Source organism: Pituophis catenifer, unplaced genomic scaffold (genome assembly GCF_029215685.1).
Source record: "Pituophis catenifer annectens isolate HBS135680 unplaced genomic scaffold, rPitCat1.0.hap2 SCAF_1, whole genome shotgun sequence".
Lineage (NCBI taxonomy): Eukaryota > Metazoa > Chordata > Lepidosauria > Squamata > Colubridae > Pituophis > Pituophis catenifer.
The window spans coordinates 36,739,067-36,754,043 of record NW_027256881.1 but is presented as its reverse complement, the minus strand read 5'-3'; positions in this window follow the sequence as shown (position 1 = coordinate 36,754,043).

The following is a 14,977-nucleotide window of genomic DNA, read 5'->3' as shown; positions in this document are numbered from 1 at the left end:
AATGCCAGTGCCTGACAAAATAATAATCTCTGTCTTCATCGGATACTAATCAAGTCGTTCTTGCTTAACTACAGTATTTCAAAATCAGCCACTTGCTACTACCCATTGGTCTACTTTTAAGTCCCATCTTTTGTAAAACACTGTTTATAGTAATGATGAGCAAGCAACAAAGAGCCCTGGTAGCCAAGGAGCCCTGGTAGTGCAGCAGACTAAAGCACTGTTACATCAGCTGCCTGTAATTACTGCAAGTTCAAATCTCACCAGGCTCAAGGTTGACTCAGCCTTCCATTCTTTCTAAGGTAGGTAAAATGAGGACCCAAATTGTGGGGGCAATAATCTGACTTTGTATAAATATACAAAAGTATGAAGGCTATTGCTTAACGCATTGTAAGCCGCCCTGAGTCTTCAGAGAGGGGCAGCATATAAATCAAATTAAAAAAAAAAGTTCCTGAAATCTACCATGGTACAAAAGTGGGGAAAGAGGTGCCTTGCCAGTTGACTATAATACCTAATAGTCCCAATTAATATAATTGAGTTTTAGTTCATCAACCTTGTGAGAGCTTTAATTGTTTATATCCCAGAAATGATGGAATTAGGATCAGTTGACATGATATGCTAAGCCATAATATAGTTTATTTGGTTTTGACTTAGTGTGTTGTATGAATGCAGCCAACTGTTGCTCATTCAGTAAACAAAACTTAAACCAGTTAATGCTTTAATATATAAATTCACTCTTTGGGAACAGGCTACTTCTGAGAACATAGCCCAACAGAATGTTTTCCAATTTCAGAACTAAACTTGCAATGTTTTCATGCAAAAAAGAAAAAAAAAATCAATTTCTAGTTCTTTTTCTTATCAAGGTTATTTTTTTGTTTTAATGCAGCATAATTCAGGGGGAAATCATTTTCTGGCAAATGCACCCTGCAGGCTTGAGAATCATGTTGACTAACATGCAAATTCCCTAGAATTTACTCATTAAACTGCCTATTTAGAGTTTACATATCTAATTTGGCCTAGATAGGAATCTGTTATATTATTTTTTTCAAACTTTGCTATTAGGAAACATACGCAGAATGAGAAGTGTATTTTTTTAGTAAGTAAATATTAAAGTTGCCAGGAATAAATGTACGTATTTTCTCTCATATTGCTGCATAATCTACTTTTGACACTGATTCAATCAGATAGAAAGATTGTGAAATAAATTTGTTATTATTCAGAATATCCAAGATCCAAGAGATGTACTCTAAATAAGAAATATTTGGAAGAAATAGTGTACATTTTTGCTTTTACACTATCTGGTGGGTTTTAGAAATCCACCAGAACTCTTCTTTAGGTTTTGCTTATGTGTTACAATTTTTTAAATGTAGAATTTGGTTTCAAAAGCTTAGCTGGGAAATTATTAAGGAAATCCTAAAACTGCTATTTCAATTGGTGGGCATGTTAGCAGAATTTGAACAAAATTTAAAGATTCACCCATATGTGGATGGAGAAACCAAATGTATAAAAATATTTTAACTTGATTAGTTTATATCAAAACCCAAATAGTATTTCTGAGTATATGTATCTTTTGAAATTCACAAGTGGTTTATCTTACCTGGCTATAACAGCAGTAACTCAGCGTGTGGCACTAAGGAGTTATCTGTTTCATGTTCTTGGAAAGTCCAGCTGGACTTAGTGACTCACGGTAGATCTCCACCCCAAAACCAAACATTACCGTTTGAAAAGGTGGAGTTTTTGCACACAGCAATCTTAAAACTATCAGGCACCAAAGTATAAATAAGCTTCACAAAAGAATATGCATTTTCTTAAAATGTAATCTATTTTAAGAAGTATTAACAGTGCTCCCCAATGGAGAATTTAAAAACAAAACTTCAATTACTTGGGTTTAACTAATGTTTAAATTGATAAGACAAGAATCCCATTTCAGTACAGTTTTGAAAAACTGAAAAGCATGGGATGCACTAATGAAAGGAAATGAGCTCGGCTTTTAGTATCAACTTTTGAGAGCCCATGAAAGTTGTTTCAGGTATTATTTATTTTATGTGCTGCCTATCTCCTAATAAGGTGACTCTGGATCTCTGTGTGCATGTGTTTGTTGACTAGAGACCAAACATACAACAATGTTCCCACCTATTTTCCTCACAACCACCTGATCTGAAGGAGAATGATGGGCCCCAAAACCCCCAACTGGTTTTCATATCTAAGAGAGGCCTAAAACAGAATCTCTTGATTTCTAGACCATCACCTTAATAGTTACATCAAACTGGGTCTAGTATTTTTCTTTAGATGTGTAGCAAAAACAAAAATGTGAGATCAATCTGTTTTCAATAAATTCTGTGCTAATTCTGAGAACAGAACATTTTATTGCTGGGCAGTGGGTGTGATGACTTACATATATGCACAAGATATCCATAAATGCCCTGTGTTATCAAAACTAATGCATTTAAGTCTTCAGTGCTATGTGAATAAAAGAAAAAGCAATGGATGCATCTATCTTGGAGCTGCTGAATAGCAAGAAGCATCTTAAGTGATTTGGCACACTGCCTTTTCTCTTGTGATGTTTAACAGAGCTACTTTCACAGTACTTTTAACGCAAACCCCAAAACAAAAACAAATGTTGATTATATTCATCAGGCATTTATTGTAGCAGTACATAGTGACTCCTCTGAAAAAATGTTACTGTAAAGTCTGCATCCTATAGATATATTTCTCTATTTCAGCAATCCTCAACCTGATGACTTCTAAATGCTAGTAGAAGATAATACAAATTACTATATTGAAAGGTCATTGGTTTGAAAAAAGAAGTATTGTACTACCAAAACAATCATGCAAGTTACCCAGTCATTTACAAAAATATACTTCGTGTGCAGATATCTGAACTGCCCATTAACTCAACTGGACATACTTCTGACTAGAGAAAAAAGTGGAGGAGGTACAAGTAGTCCTTGACTTATGATAGTTCCTTTAGTGACAGTTCAAAGTTAAAACATCACTGAAAAAAGTGATAACAATTTTTCACATGACCATTGTGGCCTCCCCATGGTCACATGATCATGCGATCACCTTTTGCAACCTTCTATCAAGCAAAGTCAATGGGGAAGCCAGATTCACTTAACAACCGTGTCACTAACTTACCAACTGCATTCACTTAACTTCGTCAAGAAAGGCCATAAAACTCACATAACAAATGTCTTGCTTAGCAACATAAATTTTTGCCTCCAGATGCTGTAAGTTGACTACCTGTATTATATATGCTGCCTTAAAAGCTCCTTCATAAAAAATCTGACAAAACATAACTAAGATTGCGCTGTAAATGATGAATACAGGAGAGAAAAATGGTTGTGCAAGAATGAACCAGCTTACAAATAGTTTCTATGCGCTGGTCTGTGAGTCATTGCTAACTAGTCCCTGTAGTTTTCTTTGCAGAATTTCAGAAGTGGTTTACCATTGTCTGCTTTCTAGGGATGAATGTATATGTCTGGCTCAAGGTAACCCAGCTGGATTTACCTCTAACCACTTCATGAGAATGACAGTTCTATATGATTTCAGTTTTCTGAAAGGAAAAAACCCTCAATTAACTAATTTTGAGCAGCAGCACATTTTCACCTTGGTTCTTAGCTGGGTTGGCTTTCACATGTCCTTAAAAGTACTTCTTTTCTATCATTTTGGAAGAGGACAAAATGTGAAAATAGCTGGTTTGGTCACAAAATAATTAGAATTAATGTCAGCAGAAACAAAATGAGTTATTTTGTATATAAATCTCCAGCTAAAACCAGAACTTGTACTAACAGGTGAGCATAGTAGATTTCTTGGGATGGAAGTTGATTTGCATTAAAACTTTGACATTGGGTATTTGTGTCTCAAATTAGAATAAAATACTGTTTTACAAAGGGCTTGTGGAAAAATTAATAGGTTTCTCCTATGGAAATCAGTGTTTGATGGAGGATTGGAATGGAGTGATCCCAGAACAGGATAGAATTTCTGAGAAAAACATTAAAATAACTCGGTAAATTACCAAAAGATGAAGGGATAGAAGGAGAACTCATCAAATTTACAGATGACACCAAGCTGTAGGGGAATAGCCAACACTATAGAAGATTTAAACATTGAGCCCTAGCCAATAAAATGCAACTCAATGGGGAGAAAAGGAAGGTTTTACACTTAGGCAAGAAAAACCAAATCCAAATGCACAGGTATTAGAGCAGGTGCTACATGGTTCAACAGCAGTTGACTGTGAGAGGGATCTTGGAGTCCTAGTGAACAACCACTTACCGTATTTTTCAGTGTATAAGATGCACCGGAGTATAAGACGCACCTTAATTTGGGGGGAGGAAAACAAGGAAAAAAGTATTCTACCTCTGCCTACCAGCATTTAAGGTGGCGCCACCCTCCTCCTCCTCCTGCAAGCGAGAGGTTCAGGGACTACTCACTTTCCCCCAAAAAGACCCCTCACATTGCTCTGGGGGGAGGAACAGAGCACAGCCTGAGGAACAACTCTCTTCGGGACGATCTGGGGTGGGGGAATCGAGAGAACATCTCGCAGGCCAGACCGGTCCGGCCGCCAAGCCCGAAAGTCTGGCGGAGGCAGGGCAGAGTTTATTTATTTTATTTATTTATTTTATTATTGCGATTTATATGCCGCCATTCTCCCGAGGGACTCAGGGCGGCTTACAAAAACAATATCCAATACAAATCACAATAAAATTAAAATCAACAACACAATTAAAACAATTTAAAATTATAACAATGTACACCCATAACGGATCAGTTAAGTTGACAAAAGAGCCACGTCTTCAACTCACGACGGAAGGAAAGGAGGTCGGGGGCTGTCCTGAGCTCAGTGGGCAAATCATTCCAGAGGGTTGGGGCTCCCACAGAGAACGCTCTCCTCCTGGGGGCCGTCAGCCAACATTGTTTGGCTGAAAGCACCCTGAGGAGGCCTACTCTGTGAGAGCGCACGGGACAGTGGGAGAGAAGCTGGAGATGGTCCTGCAAGTACCCTGGGCCTAAGCCATGAAGGGCTTTATAGGTAAGCACCAGCACCTTGAAACGAATCCGGAATGCCACCGGCAGCCAGTGCAGCTTGTGCAGGAGAGGTGTTACACGGGAGTATCGAGAAGCCCCCATAATTACCCGCGCGGCCGCATTCTGGACTAGCTGGAGCCTCCGGATGCATCCCAAGGGCAGCCCCATGTAGAGAGTGTTACAGTAGTCCAACCTAGAGGTAACGAGGGCGTGAGTGACCGTGGCGAGGGCATCCCGGTCTAGAAAAGGGCACAACTGGTGCACAAGACACACCTGTGCAAAGGCCCCCCTGGTTATGGCTATCAGATGGTCATCCAAAGACAGCCGAGAATCCAGGAGGACGCCCAGATTGCGAACCCTATCGGAGGGAGTAAGAGTCTCCCCCCCCCGGATCATTAAAGTTGGAACCTCCAGATCCCGAGATGCCGGCATCCACAGCCACTCAGTCTTGGAAGGGTTGAGTCTGAGTCTGTTCTTCCCCATCCAAACCCGCACCGCTTCCAGGCAATGGGACATCACGAAAAGGGCATCACTAGGGTGGTCAGAGGTGGAGAGGTAAAGCTGGGTATCATCAGCATATTGATGATACCTCACCCCAAAATCACAAATGATCTCACCCAGCGGTTTCATATAGATGTTAAAGAGAGAACCGATCCCTGAGGCACCCCACAAGTGAGGGGCCTCTAGGAGGATCCCTGACCCCCCGCCCAAGCAGACTGCAAGCAACCAGAGAGGTAGGAGGAGAACCACTGCAAAAGAGTGCCTCCTATCCCTATCTCTCTGAGCCGCTGCAGTAGGATACCATGGTCGATGGTATCGAAAGCCGCTGAGAGGTCAAGAAGGACCAGGATGGAGGAGCAATCCCCATCCCTGGCCTGCCAGAGATCATTTACTAGAGCGACCAATGCCATTTCCATGCTGTGACCACGCCTGAAACCAGATTGGTAAGGATCGAGGTAGTCTTGCCCCCCCCCCCGGCCTTTTGCAGAAAGTTTAGCAGGCGCTTTATGGAGAAGTTCCTGGGCCCTGCTGCCCCCCATCCCAGGCACCGAGGGGGGGCATCTCTGGTCCTCAGGGGAGGAGATGTGCGGCTCTTGCATCAATCAATCCCCCCCGCCCAACTCCGCACCTGCACGGCCGCCCCCAGGAAGCTGGGACCCCCACCCGGTGGGTCCTTCGCAGTGACAGAGGCACCGGGCGGATCAGGCCCGACCTTGGGCAGCTCTCCCTGCCGGCTGGCCAGCCCTCCTGCCGCCCACCCGGAAGGCGAATGCCCTGCCGCGCGGGCTCTCCTGGGCAGGGCGGGCAGCGCCGAACCGAGTTGCGGGGCTCTTTGGGAGTGGCAGCGCTGGAGCGATGCGTGCCTGGACTGGAGGCCGCCCTCTGCCCTGTCCTACCTGGGACTCTCGGTCCAGGCCGCCTTCCGCATGCTGGGCGCGCTGCTCTGGCTGCAGTGGGCAGGCAGCACTCCTTCAAGGCGAGGCGCGGGCGGGGCGGCTCCGCTCAGGGCCTCGTGGGGTGCCGCTGCCGGGAAAGAAGTGTCCCAGCAGGGCCCAGGAGCTGTCCTCCCACGGATCCTCGACCCAGCTGGCTCCTCGGCTCGCTCGAGCTGCTGAGGCCGCGGCTCCAAGGCCGAAGGTGAGCTCTGCATTGTCCGAAGGCACCCAGGGAGCCTGACCTGTGCCAAAGCAAAGCTCGGCTGAGCACTGGAGGGGTTGGGGCCAGGGGCCAGTCTGCATTGGCGCTCAACCTGAAGGCCTTTGCCAGCCCACAACAGGCAAGCGCCTGCTCCCTTTGGTTCCCTGCCACCTGAAAGTCCTTTAAAGCCTGAAAATGGCCGAAGGGTGGGGTCTGGCGGGTGGGTGGGGCTACATTTGGCGTATAAGACACACCCAGATTTTCACCCCCTTTTTGGGGGTAAAAAGGTGCGTCTTATACACCGAAAAAATACGGTAAATTATGAGCCAGTAGTGTGCTACAACTGCCAAAAAAGCCAATGGAGTCCTAGGCTGCATCAACAGAGAGGTAGTATTAAGGTCACATGAAGTGTTAGTATCACTTTGTATTGCTTTGGTAAGACCCCATTTGGAATATTGTGTCAGTTTTAGTCACCACAATATAATAAAAGATGAAAGAATGCAGAGAAGAACAACAAAAAAGATTAGGGGGCTGGAGGCTAAAACATGAACAGTTGCAGGAACTAGGTATGTCTAGGACTAGGGGGTGACATGATACCAGTCTTCCATTATTTGAGGGACTGTCACAGAAAAGAGGGAAGGTCAACTATTCTCCAAAGCACCAGAAGAAGACAAGAATAGATGAAAACTTGTCATAGAGAGATCCAACCTAGAACTAAGAAAAAAATTCCTGACAGAACAATTAACGAGTGGAACAACTTGCCTCCAGATGTTGTGGGTGCAATTCGAGAGCAGGCTGAGCATCCCTGACAGTAGATACTCCATCACTGGAGATTTTTAAGAGATTGGACAGCCATTTTTTCAGAATGTCATAGGATTTCCTGCTTGAGCAGGGCGTTGGACTAGAAAACCTTCAAGGTCCCTCTTATTCTGTGTTCTATTCTTTGGGTTGTTGGAAAGTTTAGGGTTGATTGATATATCAACACAGAAAATGCTAATTGAAGAGAGTATACCTATTTTTCAAAAAGACTTGATCCTTTTGATTGATATTCGTTGATACTTTTGATACTTTTCAATTGATACATTGGTACTTTTCAAGAATAGACATGATTTGGATTTTAAAGAACTAAGGTTTCTAAAGTAGAGATGACCAAATACTTTTTCAGATCATAATCTGATGGAGTTTGATTTATAAAAGAAAATCTATTTCTTTTAAATGAAGACTAAAAGAAAGTTGTAACGGAAAGAAGCAATAGTGGAGGATTCTAAAAAGAAATTAAAATAATGTTTTGAGTATAATTTAGTAAAGGCACCAATTTAAAAATAGTTTGGATGCAAGTAAAGCTTTTATTAGAGGTTATTTATTCAACATAATAGTGAACTTGAAAAGAAGAGTCAAAAGTTGTTTTGCTTATTTTGCACTTATTTTGGATGAGATAAAGAAAAAACAAAATTTCTGGAGAAGATAAAAGAAAATGGAGAAAATCTATGTAGTTGCTATGAGTTGACACTGACTTGATGGAGCATAGCAATCAAAGGTCTATATTATTTTAAACATTAAACATTATTTTAAATACAAGTTTCTAAAACAAACATAGGCTTGAATCATGTCAGAGATGGCACTCCATTCACACAGAACAAAATAATTTATCTTGTTTTATTGAACAATACCTGTACATATTATAAAAAAGAAATATACTTTAGAATTATTATATGAATCTTTTCTAATTATATATAAATACAGGTAAAAATTCTATATTATGTGCATTTCTCTATACCTGATTGCTCATTCTTTAGAATGCAGAACTTTATTCTGGAAATCAGCGAGAATTATTTTGGTTAATTGATTTTTAATTTTTAATCTGCTATTAGTCTATAGACAATGTATAATTCAGTACCACTGTTTCAACCTGAGCTGTGAATTGTATTCCCATAATTTTTTTTCTTTTGCTGCCTTTATCTTCTTGAGGGAATTCCTGTTGCTGTGGTTGTTAGCTTATTCAGAAGGGAGATGGGAATTGATTTTTGGCAACACCTGGTCTTGTTATTGTTTTCCTGGCCATGTCCTTCTTTTTTTACCTCAAATGCTGCTTAAATGTAAGCTTAAATGCTGCTATCTAATAAGCCTAATATTTTACATAAAATATATCAGTAATCTAGTATAAACAGATCAGTCCTTTTATTTGGCTTGCTATTTAGAAAACAAACATACCTATCTTACAGGCTATCACCAGTTTGAGCCATAGAAGGGGTGACTCAGTTCTTGGTAAACATACATCACGATCTACAGAGTTTGTTTCATATACTGCTTAAAAGAACCATTTCAACAGGCAAGTTCTATGATATTGGTGGTATCAGAAATTCCAAGGATTCATCTATTGTATTGTAGAAAAATAGTTCTACCATGTATAAATTTCTTAAAGGCCATAAGACTGTGGTGGTGAACCTATGGCACGCATGCCACAGGTGGCACGCAGAGCCATATCTGTGGGCACGCGAGCATTGCCTTAGCTCAGCTCCAGTACGCATGCGAGCACCGGCCAGCTGATTTTTGGGCCTTCCGGTCACACCAGAAGTTGGGAAACGGGCCGTTTCCGGCCTCCGGGGGGATAGGGAAGGCCATTCTTGCCCTCCTCAGGCTCCAAGAAAGCCTCTGGAGCCTGGGGAGGGTGAAAAATGGGCCTACCTGGCACACCATGCCATTGTGTGCCAAAAGCGGGGGGAGTGGAGGGCGTCATGCGTGCATGCACGTGGGGGCGGGGCACATTGAATTATGGGTGTGGGCACACGCACGCATGACACCCTGCTCTCTCCCGCTTTTGGCACGCGACGGCAAAATGGTTAGCCATCACTGCCATAAGATATCCCACAGTTGGGAGAATGACTAGGATGAACAGAAGTATAAACGGGAGTAAATCACACTCAGCAATTTTTAATAGGCGTTCAAACTTCTCATTTGAAGGACATTGTTGACAATGTAGCAGGAAGTGAACCCTTCTAACTACAGGAAGCGTCATAAACTGTCTTATACCTTAGCTCGACATTTTCTATATAATCCTTTCTCAATCTGATGTCTTCCAAAACAGTAGAGTTATAATTCAAACATCCCAGACAACATTTAACATATTTAGAAAGTATCAGGTTGAAAAGACTATTCTACACTGCAGCATTGTTGATCTCCATGGTTTCATGGAAACCTAAAAAACAAAAGACCTAGTGGTCCATTGAGTCTGCCCTTTGAGTGGGTGGGTTTTTATTTATTGTTATTTTCAAAATTTTTGTTGGATGGTGGACATGTGTTTATCCCAACCATATTTAAACTCAGTTACTGATGATTGACCTGCTACCTCCACTGGAAGTTGGTTCTAAACTTCTACTATTTTTGTAAAGTAATATTTTCTAAGATTACTCTTGAACTTCCCTCTGGTAAGTTTAAGCTTATGTCCCCATGTTCTTTGTTTTTTTCCCCAAATGCCTTTTCATAGCCCTATGCCAGAAATGGAACTTTGGGCATATAAAATGTAGATTATTAGATATAGTGCTCTTCTCCACAATCACAAAGGGAAAAAGTTAAAGAGCCTTGGTGGTGCAGCGGACTAAAACTGCTGTTAAAGTGTCACTTAGCTGCCAGATGCCTGCAATTACTGCGAGTTCAATTCTCACCAGGCTCAAGGTTGACTCAGCCTTCTATCCTTTCGAGGTAGGTAAAATGAGGACCCGGTTTGTGGGGGCAACAAGCTGACTTTGTATAAAATAGAACACCGCTTAGGGGGGGTCAAAAAGCCCTACTAAGCAGGTATATACAAAAGTATGAAGGCTATTGCTTAAAGCATTGTAAGACGCCCTGAGTCTCTGGAGAAGGGCGGCATATAAATCGAACAAACAAACAAATAAATAAATAAATAAATAAATAAATAAATAAATAAATAAATAAATAATAAGTTGTAATTTATTCACTCCAATCATTTATGAATGACATGGAGAAATTTTTGAATACAACCCATAATGAATAGCTCCATTTATTTTCATTTTAATTAATTCTGTTTTTCCATTGGGGGAGGGTCAGGGTGGCATACATTTATGTATTTTTCTTACAATATCAGTCGAGATACTGTCTGACTGAACCATAATCTGAATCTAGATATATCTGGCTGAAACATAACAGCACTCAAGTTTATGTATATATGCACTCATATTTTCAAGATTCATGAATATTTTGCTTTAAGACCTAAAAAAGTTGGGAAGCTACTAATTATTACAAACTACATAGTGGATTGGTCACAGAATAACATGTTTATTTATTATTTTGATTTGTTCAGCAACCCACTCATACACTACTCTATGAAAAAATAAACCCCATTGTTCATTCTTTTAGTCTAGGTTTCTTGTTAGTAGTAGAAAACAGTGGTGGATTTCAAATTTTTTTACTACCAGTGAGGTGGGCGTGGCTTGGGAATGGCATGGCTTGGTGGGCGTGGCAGGGGAAGGATACTGTAAAATCTCCATTCTCACCCCACTCCAGGGGAAGGATACTGTAAAATCTCCATTCTCTCCCCACTCCAGGGGAAGGTTACTGCAAAATCCCCATTTCCTCCTGATCAGCTGGGACTTGGGAGGCAGAGAATAGATGGGACCGGGGCCGGTCAGAGGTAGTATTTACCGGTTCTCCAAACTACTCAAAATTTCCGCTACTGGTTCTCCACAACTGGTCAAACCTGCTGAAACCCACCTCTAGTAGAAAAGCTAAAGACATGACACACACACAAACTGCTTTACAATAACCTGTGAGTCAGTACACTTTGAGGAGCCTATTGCAAATTGGACTTTGACTCTAATGAACTTCTGGTTTCAGGAAATAGTTTATTGTCTTCTGATACAGAAAGGTATGGTGTATTTCAGCTTTTCTTTGCTTCCTTTGCAAATACTTTCCCTTTGAAACAGAAATCAAGTCAAGTCTTAACATGCTTCATGTATTTGGCATTTTAGGGTAGTGTGGTAATGAAGGCTACGAAGAGCATTTCATCCAAACAGTTATAATCAACAATTGTTTGATGAGGATAATTCAATTTTAAAATTCCTTTATTTAAACATTTTGTGTTGTAAGTTTAAACTTTACATTTATACAGATTGGCCTGACATGTTTAAGAGCAGAAAGAACCCTTTTTTTGTACACCTGCTGTGGTCACAGTACTCTAGACCATAGCCCACAATTTAAACCTTTCTCTTCCATTTACTTCTAATAAGAAAATTATTGCATCATAAATTAAAAAGTATTTCCAGAACACTTGAAGCAATAAATTAAACAGATTATTTTTTAAAAATATAAATTTTATTCCAAATCTATAAAGGCTACTAAGGAAAGGAGTCACAGAGCGGAATAGGGCCTACATTTGTAATTGGTTCTACATTTATTCTACATTACAGGTTATATATTTTTTTCATAGCTTATTTAATGCCAATATTAATACAAGTCATGAAAACTGAAAGATAAAGTTAAAGAATGAGGCAAGCCAATTGGACCTGTATCTACTGCCTGTTCAGACATACCACTACTTTCACAAAAATAATATAGGCAGTTTTCCCCAGCCTAATGCCTCAACATAATGTTGGGATTGCTGTTCCCTTTGACATTGGCTTTTAGTCCTTGTGAATTGTCTTATGTATCTGTCTATGTAACTGTAGCCTATGGACAGAAAAGTCTCAACAAACAAAAAATAAAGTCTACAGAGGAGCAATACGGGCAACAACATATTTGTAATAATCTTGCCTACACATTATTATAAGACTCTGAAGTTTTATAGACAAATATTCACATCTCTTTATTTATTCCTTATCTTTTAGAGCACAACATATAAAAAGAAAGGAATGAAAACACACAGCCTATTGAGGATGAGAATTTAAGATATGTCAAAAAACAGAATAACAAAGTTGGAAGGGACTTTAGAGGTCTTCTAGTGAAACCCCTTCCTCAAATAACAGACCTTATACCATTCCAGAAAATGATTGTCCAATCTCTTGAAGATCTGGCAATAAAAATTATTCATACTTAAAAACATCAATGTTAAGAGAATATTAACTTTTTATTCTTTACAGTTCATCTGAGATTGGTAAGGTCTGCTCAGTCATTTGCTATGAATTGAATGCTTTAAAAATTATTCTTTAAAATATGTAATACAAAGGTACCAGATATATTCCAAGTGAGCTCCAGAACACACTAGTTCACAACCTTCCACAAAATGGGTTTTTCATTGCTGCTCCAACTCTTTATCGTTGATTTGTTTATTAATACCTTACTCAATAGAATGTGCCCCCTCTGATATGTAGATTTTCAGCTTGTGCTTGAAAGATAAACATATCTGAAGTTTGATCCTCAAACACAGTCCAAAGATTGAGCATGGTCAGCAAACAAAAAAGAAAAAGGGAAAAGGCTTTTTCTAGACAATGAACCTGCACACAGAATGGGGCATTTGGAAGTAACAGAACTGAGCCCAATATACAGAAGCAGGGAATATGGTCCATATAGTCTTTGGATAAGATGCCCTCACAATTATTTTATTTATTTTTCACATTTCCAAACCGCCCATCTCCTTCAGGAAGGGAATCTGGGCAGTGTTCAATAAAATGTTAAAATATAAAAACAATATATAAAACTTAAAAATTTAGAAAAAAGCAAGGATGATTAAACACTGATAAAATTAGAAGGTGAAAGGAGGGCTTTCAGGGCTCTGGCCAGCCCCACAACTGTGTGATCCTCTGTGCTCCCCACACAAGGCTGCAGAATCATGTTCTGACTCCTTTCAGGAAGGCCAGGAGAATGAAGGTCTCTCTCATCTCCAGAGGGAGAATATTCCACGGAACAGGGTAACGGCAGAGAAGGTTCTCTTCCTGTACCCCACTACTCAGAGAATTTTAAATAGCAATAGCACTTAGACTTATATACTACTTCATAGTGCTTTACAGCCCTCTCTAAGTGGTTTATAGTTAGCATACTGCCACCAACAATCTGGATCCACCTTTTACTGACCTCAGAAGGATGAAAGGCTGAGTCAACCTTGAGTGGGTCAGGATTGAATTCCTGAGTCAGCAGAATTAGCCTGCAATATTTCATTCTACCTAGTGGCGATAAAGACGGCAAAGTCTAACTACTTTTCCGCCTCTATTGCGTCATCAGGGAATCGTCCGGCCGCCCTGTTTAGGGTGACCCGCGCCCTGCTCCATCTGGGAGTGCGGGAGGATCCCTTAGAAGGCAGGGCGGAGGATTTCGGACAATACCTGTATGACAAAATCGCTCAGATCCGGGGGGATTTGGACTCTGACTGGGTAGATCAGGGCAGGGTGACGAGGAACAGTCTTGAGAATGTTATCTGGGAGGAGTTTGATGCTGTGACTCCCGATGATGTGGACAGGATTTTGGGGAGACTTAGTGCGGCCACATGTTTACTGGACCCGTGTCCCTCCTGGTTGGTACTGGCTTCCCGGGAGGTTACACGAGGCTGGCTCCAGGGCGTTATTAATGCTTCCTTGAGTGAGGGTCACTTCCCCGCTGCCCTGAAAGAGGCGGTGGTGAGGCCTCTCCTCAAGAAGCCGTCCCTGGATCCAGCAATATTGGCTAACTATCGTCCTGTCTCCAACCTTCGCTTCATTGCGAAGGTTGTTGAGAGTGTGGTCGCGCAACAGTTTCCACAATTCCTGGAGGAAACATCCTATCTGGATCCGTTCCAGTCAGGTTTCAGGTCTGGGCACAGCACGGAAACGGCATTGGTCGCGCTGGTTGATGATCTCTGGAGGGCTCGGGACAGGGGTTATTCCTCTGTTCTGGTCCTATTAGATCTCTCAGCGGCTTTTGATACCATCGACCATGGTATCATGCTGCACCGGCTGGAAGAGTTGGGGGTGGGAGGCACCGTGTTACGGTGGTTCTCCTCCTTTCTCTCCGACCGGTTGCAGTTTGTGTTGGCAGGGGGGCAGAGGTCGACCTCGAGGCCTCTCATTTGTGGAGTGCCGCAGGGATCGGTCCTCTCGCCCCTTCTGTTCAACATTTATGTGAAGCCACTGGGCGAGATCATCCGTGGCTTTGGGGTGAGATACCACCAGTACGCTGATGATACCCAGCTGTACATCTCCACCCCAGGCCACCCCAACGATGCCCTTGAAGTGATGTCCCAGTGCCTGGAGGCTGTGCGGATCTGGATGGGGAGGAACAGACTCAGGCTCAACCCTTCCAAGACTGAGTGGCTGTGGCTCCCGGCATCCCGATATAGTCAGTTGACTCCATCACTGACTATTGGGGGCGAGTCTTTGGCCCCCACTGAAGG